This window comes from Phoenix dactylifera, chromosome 18, assembly GCF_051530095.1.
Source record: "Phoenix dactylifera cultivar Ajwa chromosome 18, Ajwa_hap1_PhDact_Kaust_v1.1, whole genome shotgun sequence".
NCBI classification, from domain to species: Eukaryota; Viridiplantae; Streptophyta; class Magnoliopsida; order Arecales; family Arecaceae; genus Phoenix; species Phoenix dactylifera.
This window is the reverse complement of record NC_143207.1, coordinates 1,228,660-1,234,881: the sequence shown is the minus strand read 5'-3', so window position 1 is coordinate 1,234,881 and position 6,222 is coordinate 1,228,660. Positions and strand designations below refer to the sequence as shown.

General features: G+C 40.8%; 1 long non-coding RNA gene across 1 annotated transcript; it reads left to right on the top strand.

The window, feature by feature from the left end:
- The first annotated feature begins 1,652 nt into the window (after positions 1-1,652).
- LOC149750864 (uncharacterized) lies at positions 1,653-4,059 on the top strand. The gene is made up of 2 exons (XR_016399002.1): positions 1,653-2,527; positions 2,949-4,059. It is a non-coding gene; the product is annotated as an uncharacterized LOC149750864 (long non-coding RNA).
- The last annotated feature ends 2,163 nt before the right edge of the window (positions 4,060-6,222 follow it).

Genomic DNA, 6,222 nt, shown 5'->3' with positions numbered 1-6,222 from the left:
GCACTCCACGGGAGAAAATCAGGACGTGACGGCGACTTCGAGTTCACTACGAAGTCACCCTTCTCCCCGGAGATCGAAGATGAACCGGTTCCGCTACAGTTCAAGATGCCCCAGGTGGAGCCCTACAACGGCAAGGCTGATCCCCTTGACCACCTGGAAAGCTACCGGGTCTTGATGGCCCTACAAGGTGTTAGAAGTATGCCCTAGAAGCCAATTTGGCTGACGCATTATTTTATTCTGGGACATAAATTTGTACTTGACCTAATAATGAATTTATTAGAATGGGCATTCTTTTCATTCACATGTTCTTATGTGTCCATGAATCGTCCAAGAAATTAATAAGATGATGACGCATATTCTCAAGAGTTGAGAATTTGAGGCATGTGTCATTGGTGATTAATTTCTGAATTGCTCCTGATCGATGGATCATCACGAGGACGGTGATCGATCCGCTGAGATTAGTGCACAGATCGCTTTCTTTGATGGACGAGTCTTGAGTCCACAGTGTGGCGACACTGGAGCAATTGTGCAAGTGCTTGTTAGAGAACAAGGGTACTGAGCGTGACCATAGCAAGTAGTCACTTGGATGTCTATCCACTCGTCAGTGACTTACTTGATGCTGCAGTTGTATGACTGGTCCTTTGACCTGCGATGCCTCGGCTATTCACAGTGAGGTTGCTGTAGTTTGACGAGCACATAAACATGAGCCCTAGCCAATTGGGTTCTTGTGGTGCAGATTGGCTGCAGTAGGTTCATTGTAGGAGTAGGGGTGCATCTAGATGGAATCTATCGATCTTGATAGGTTAAGAGAGATCCTATGTGATTTATGAGACTGAGTTCGTAAATCCTCGGCCGGGGTAGTATGTACAGTGGAAAAGGAGTTTTCCATTCTCGAACTTAAGTCGAATAAATCTTGACATATGACAGACGATGGGGTTTGACGAGTTATCCATGACCTCCGTCCTGTAGGGATCCACGATAGAAGGACTGTATCATATGATAACTGCACCTAGAGGTTCATCATTCCATTCTGCTGGGTTGCCACTACATGCTGCTAGGTGTCACTGGTGGATTGTGAGACTCAGAGGCATTCACTTGGTGATCAGTGAACCCAAATGAGAAGAGTTGGAATTATTCCAACCCATTGAAAGGAGTTTTCAATGATATTGTGATAGAGATCGCAATATATCTCACTACCAGATAGAATAGAACCTATGGGGTCACACACATTAGAGGTATTGACCGATCCGATGGTTGAATTATGATTTAGAATCACGAATAATTTATAATTATCAATTTGATTGATAATTGGTAAACCCACTAAGAGTTAGTGAGTTGAAGAAGGAATAATTGCAATTGGATTGTAATTTAATTGAATTAATTGGATTTAATTAATTGGACTTGATCAAATTAAATTAGAGTCCTACTTAGAGTAGGATTCCTAAAATCCTAATTGAATTAGGATTTTGAATTCAACTTGAAATCCTACTTGGAGTAGGATTCCTAGAAGTCCTAATTAGATTAGGACTCGGATTCAAATTAGAGTCCTAATTGGATTAGGACTAGAATTATATAAGTCCTAATTAGATTAGGATTTCTTAAGTCCTAATTGATTTTAATCTAATTATTTAAAAGACTCATAATTGGATTAGGATTGAAGAGTTCAATTGAGTCATGGTTCAATTAAATCCTAATTGGATTAGGATTTGAAAGGAAAGGAAAAAGGCTGCACCTAATCCTATTGGGAGTAGGATTAGACTCATCATTGGACCCAACTTTCCCCACTTAATTAGATTAAGTAGGGGCTGAACCATAGGGGCATGAGATTAGAGAGAATAAAAGGGAGGGGCGTACGCCCCTCCTTGGGTTTTACGTAAGGAAAAGAAGGAGGGGCGTACGCCCCTCCTCTCTCCTTATGGATAGGTTTGGAGCTCCTATTTTTTAGGAGCTCCACATGCCACATTAAATGAGGGCAAGGGGGCAGCCGTACCAGGTGAATTCCTCCACCCTTTTGTGCCGTGATGAAAAGCCCCCTTCTCCAATCTAGGTTTTCAGCCGCCAACAAAAAAAAAAAAAAGGAGGGCATGCGGGCCCCCCCTTGGACCTCCCTCCTTGGAAGTAGGTGGGGATTTCTCCTCTCCTTAAGAGCCATGAACAGCACCTCTCCAATCAAGTTTTTCAGCCGTGAGACAATGAAAAATATAGGGAGACGTGCATCCTTTCCTTCATCCATTTTTGGTTCCAAGACAAAGGGAAAAGAAAAGGCTGCAAGGCTTTTGTTTTTCTTCCTTGGATCCATCCTTCTTCTTCCTCCTCCCCAAGGCAATCAAGAGTTGATTCAAAGGGAGGTTTTCAACCATCAAAAGACATCTCTGCAAGGGAGCTAGCACCCCGGGGAGATTCGAGAGCTTTGATCGGTCCTTTCCTCGTGTGGATACCTGTAGAGGCCGGACGCGTGTGCGGCTTTAAGCGAACCTTCAACAAATACCACGATCATCAGATTGCGGTGATCATCTACCCGCACAAGGTGAAGATCTGATCTTCTTAATCATATAAAAAGTATTTAATCCTAATCTATCTACGAACGACGGTTTTAAAATATGTTCATGCGATGAACGGAATCTCGCGCATGTCTTCCGCTGCGCGCAGAATTTTTCTGAAATTTTCTGCGGCGTGCGAGGGATTCCAACAGTGGTATCAGAGCCATGGTTGCGTAGATTAAGATTAGGATTAAATGATTAAGGCATAATAGATCTGAAAATTTAAAGATTATGCTTGCTGAATTTTTCTGCATGCAGAATTTTCAGCTTGCTGATTTTTCTGCATGCTGATTTTCTATGCGATTAGATTAATGATTCTATTGATTTGTTAATGAGATTAAAAATATTTCGAATCATATCTTGCATGATCAGCAACTCATAAGATGACATAATCTGTTAAATATTCAGATCTGTAAATTTTATTTAATGCATGAGATGCGTATGGTGATGATCATGGATGGACCCTTTAATTGTGCTGAAATGTTCTGCAATGTCTGAGATGTTCTGTGATGTTATGTGATGCATGTAAATCAGATTTTCAGATGCCTGCATGCATCTTATATTGATGTATTAGAGACCTGCGTGTCTCATAAAAAAGGGTTGTAACTATTATTTAATTTTATTTATTTTTAAAGTTATCTGGGATGTAATCTGTGATGTGTTTGCATGTCAATGGTTGATCGGTGCATGCCTCTACAAGCACGATTTGCGCGGATCGAGATCAAGGGTTGATTGGAGATGGATCAAGGAGTTGATCGCAATTGGACCAAGGGTGCTCAAGATCGAGTCAAGAGTTGAAGACGATCTAACCAATTGACGTGCATGTGCTTGTACTATGACCCCATCCTGGATCCATGATCATCACCAGTTTAATTTTTGTTATTATGCCTGGATGTTTATGTTTATGTTTATGCATAGCGGGTAGATAATTATTTGCATGAGATGTAGATAATTAAATGAAAGAGACCTAAATTAAATCTCCTCGAAAATATTAAGTCTAGCGGTCTTCCACCGTAGTAGAGCTGCTAAGGTCTTTCCGGCGTTGATTTGTCTCGGCTGGATACAGTGGGCAAGTTGCATCGGGGGACTGGACCTCTCTATTAGGCATGAGATGTTGTAGGGGTAAAGATAGGGTTGGGCCCAATAACTGTTAGGTGAGGGACCCAATGACGGCTTTACTTCTGCGGTTATACGGTGGGTCCGACTTAACTAAGGAATGGGGCCAATAACTGTTAGGTGAGGTCTTCATTACTTAGAGACCTGATAGCGCTACAACTTGCTTGAGAAGCATTGTACAAGAGTTGTACACTCATCGTTTATTTGTCACCAATAACTGTTAGGTGAGGTGGTATGTAAATTGGTGGGACCGTAGCACCCCACTTGAAACCTAGAGTCGCAAGGTTTCCGTTTCTCTACTAGAGGAGTGTGAGAGATTCGAGAAAATAGTGGGAGGTATATTTGTTTTAAAAGGCCCTAAAATAAATAGAGATCAAGTACAAAATTCTAATTAGAATCTTTACTCTCCGAGGATTAGAAATTCAGCTTCTAGACTCTTAACTCATATCCTATATAACAACCATTTGACCAAACCCAATTATAAAGACTGGCTCAGCAAATTTCAAAATAGTTTTGAATTGTGAGAAATTAGGGTATGTGCTAGACCATGGAATCTCCGTGTTACCAATCCGTCTGATCACTGATCAGCGTAAGACGCATGCTAAGTGGACGAACAATGACAATAAAGTTAGGTGCTGCACAAAGGCATCCATGTCCAATGAATTTTAATGCCAGCATGAGAACATGAAGATTGCCAGGGACATATTATATCACTTACAAGAGTTGTATGGTGAACAGAGTCACGCAGCATGTTTTGAAGTGTCCAAGAGGCTCTTCAAGGCTAAGATGCGTGATGGGCAGTCTGTCCATGATCATGGTTTGACCATGATAAAGGACTTAGAGGAGCTTGAGAAGCTCGGCATGACCATGCACAAGGAATTGCAAACGGATTTGATCCCGCAATTCCTTCTAGCTTCATATGAATAGTTTATAGTAAACTACCATATGAACAAGATTGTATGCACCAAAACAAAAATTGTTAAATAAATTGGTAACTACCTTAGGGACCTTGAAGAGTTCAAGGGGCATCGTTCTCGCTGTCAAGTTGGTTTCTACTTCCAAGAGAGAGTCTACTTGGAAGAAGAAGAAACCTGTGAAAAGGCAGAAGACCGAGAAAAGGCCAAGTAAGGAAGTTCCAAGAAAAAGGCCGATTGCAAGGAAAAGTGTTTCCATTGCATCATAAGATGGCCATTGGAAGAGGAACTGTCCTACATACATGGAAAGCATAAAGAGTAAGAAGGGTGACAGACCTTCAGAAGGTATGCCAGATATGCTCATTATTAAAAGGATACTTAGAGACTGCTACCTGTTGCAAACAGAAATTTGATTTCTGTATCTTGTTTAGCACAGAAAGATTTTTATAAGACTATTGTTCAATTTGTTTGAGAAATAAATTGGATGCATATGGTTTTATGATTGACCGTCTCTATCACTTACATTTGGATGTACCTGTGAATGTATCTGAGCAAACAGTGAGTACCATAGGATCCAAAAGGATCTAGAGATGAGATAAATCTAAAGTATTTGTGGCACCTCAGGCTTGGTCATATAGGAGAAGACAGAATAAACAAATTAAAGAAATATGGGCTTCTGAGCTCATTGACTTTCGAGTCATATCCGATTTGTGAATTCTGCCTTCAAGGAAAGATGACCAAATTATCCTTTTTAGGACATGGGAGAGGTCCACTGCGATACTTACCCTAGTACACACTTATGTGTGTGGCCCATTCGATGCGCAGGCTAGGGGTTGTAATTTTTTTTACTTTATTTACCGATGATTACTCACGGTATGGATATGTGTATGAGACACAAATCTGAAATTTTTGAAAGGTTCAAAGAGTTCAGATATGAAGTAGAAAAACAAACAGAAAAACTCATTAAGGTTCTTCGATCAGATCGAGGAGGTGAATACCTTAGTGGAGAGTTCCGTGATTATCTCAAGGAGAATGGTATAGTTTCATAATGGATCCCTCCTGGTACACCTCAGCTTAACGGAGTGTCGGAGAGGAGGAATCAGATCCTATTGGATATTGTCAGGTCCATGATGAGCTTCACTGATCAACCCTTGTTTCTTTAGAGAGATGCCCTATTTTCAGCTATTTACATATTGAATAGTGTTTCCTCTAAGTTTGTTCCTACCACACTATATGAGATATGACATGGTAAGAAGCTGAGTCTTGGTTATTTCAAGATTTGGGGATGTCCGGCCCAAGTCAAATGACAACAGGCGGACAAGTTAGAGGATAGGACAATTAGTGCTCGTTTTATAGAATATCCTAAAGAGTTATTTGGATACAATTTTACATCCCAGAGAATCACAAAGTGTTTGTGAGCCGACATGCTATCTTCATGGAAAATAGTTTATCCTTGATAGAGGCAGTAGGAGAAAAATTGAGCTTGAAGAGAAAGTCTCTAAAGAGCAACGAGCCATTGTGCCTATAGAACCTATTCATATCGAGCCAGTACATGTTGTACCTCCTCCACCTCGTAGATTTAGTAGGATCTTCCATCCTCCTGAAAGGTACTTAGGTATACTTACATAGGATGTAGAGGAAGTGTTCCTCAT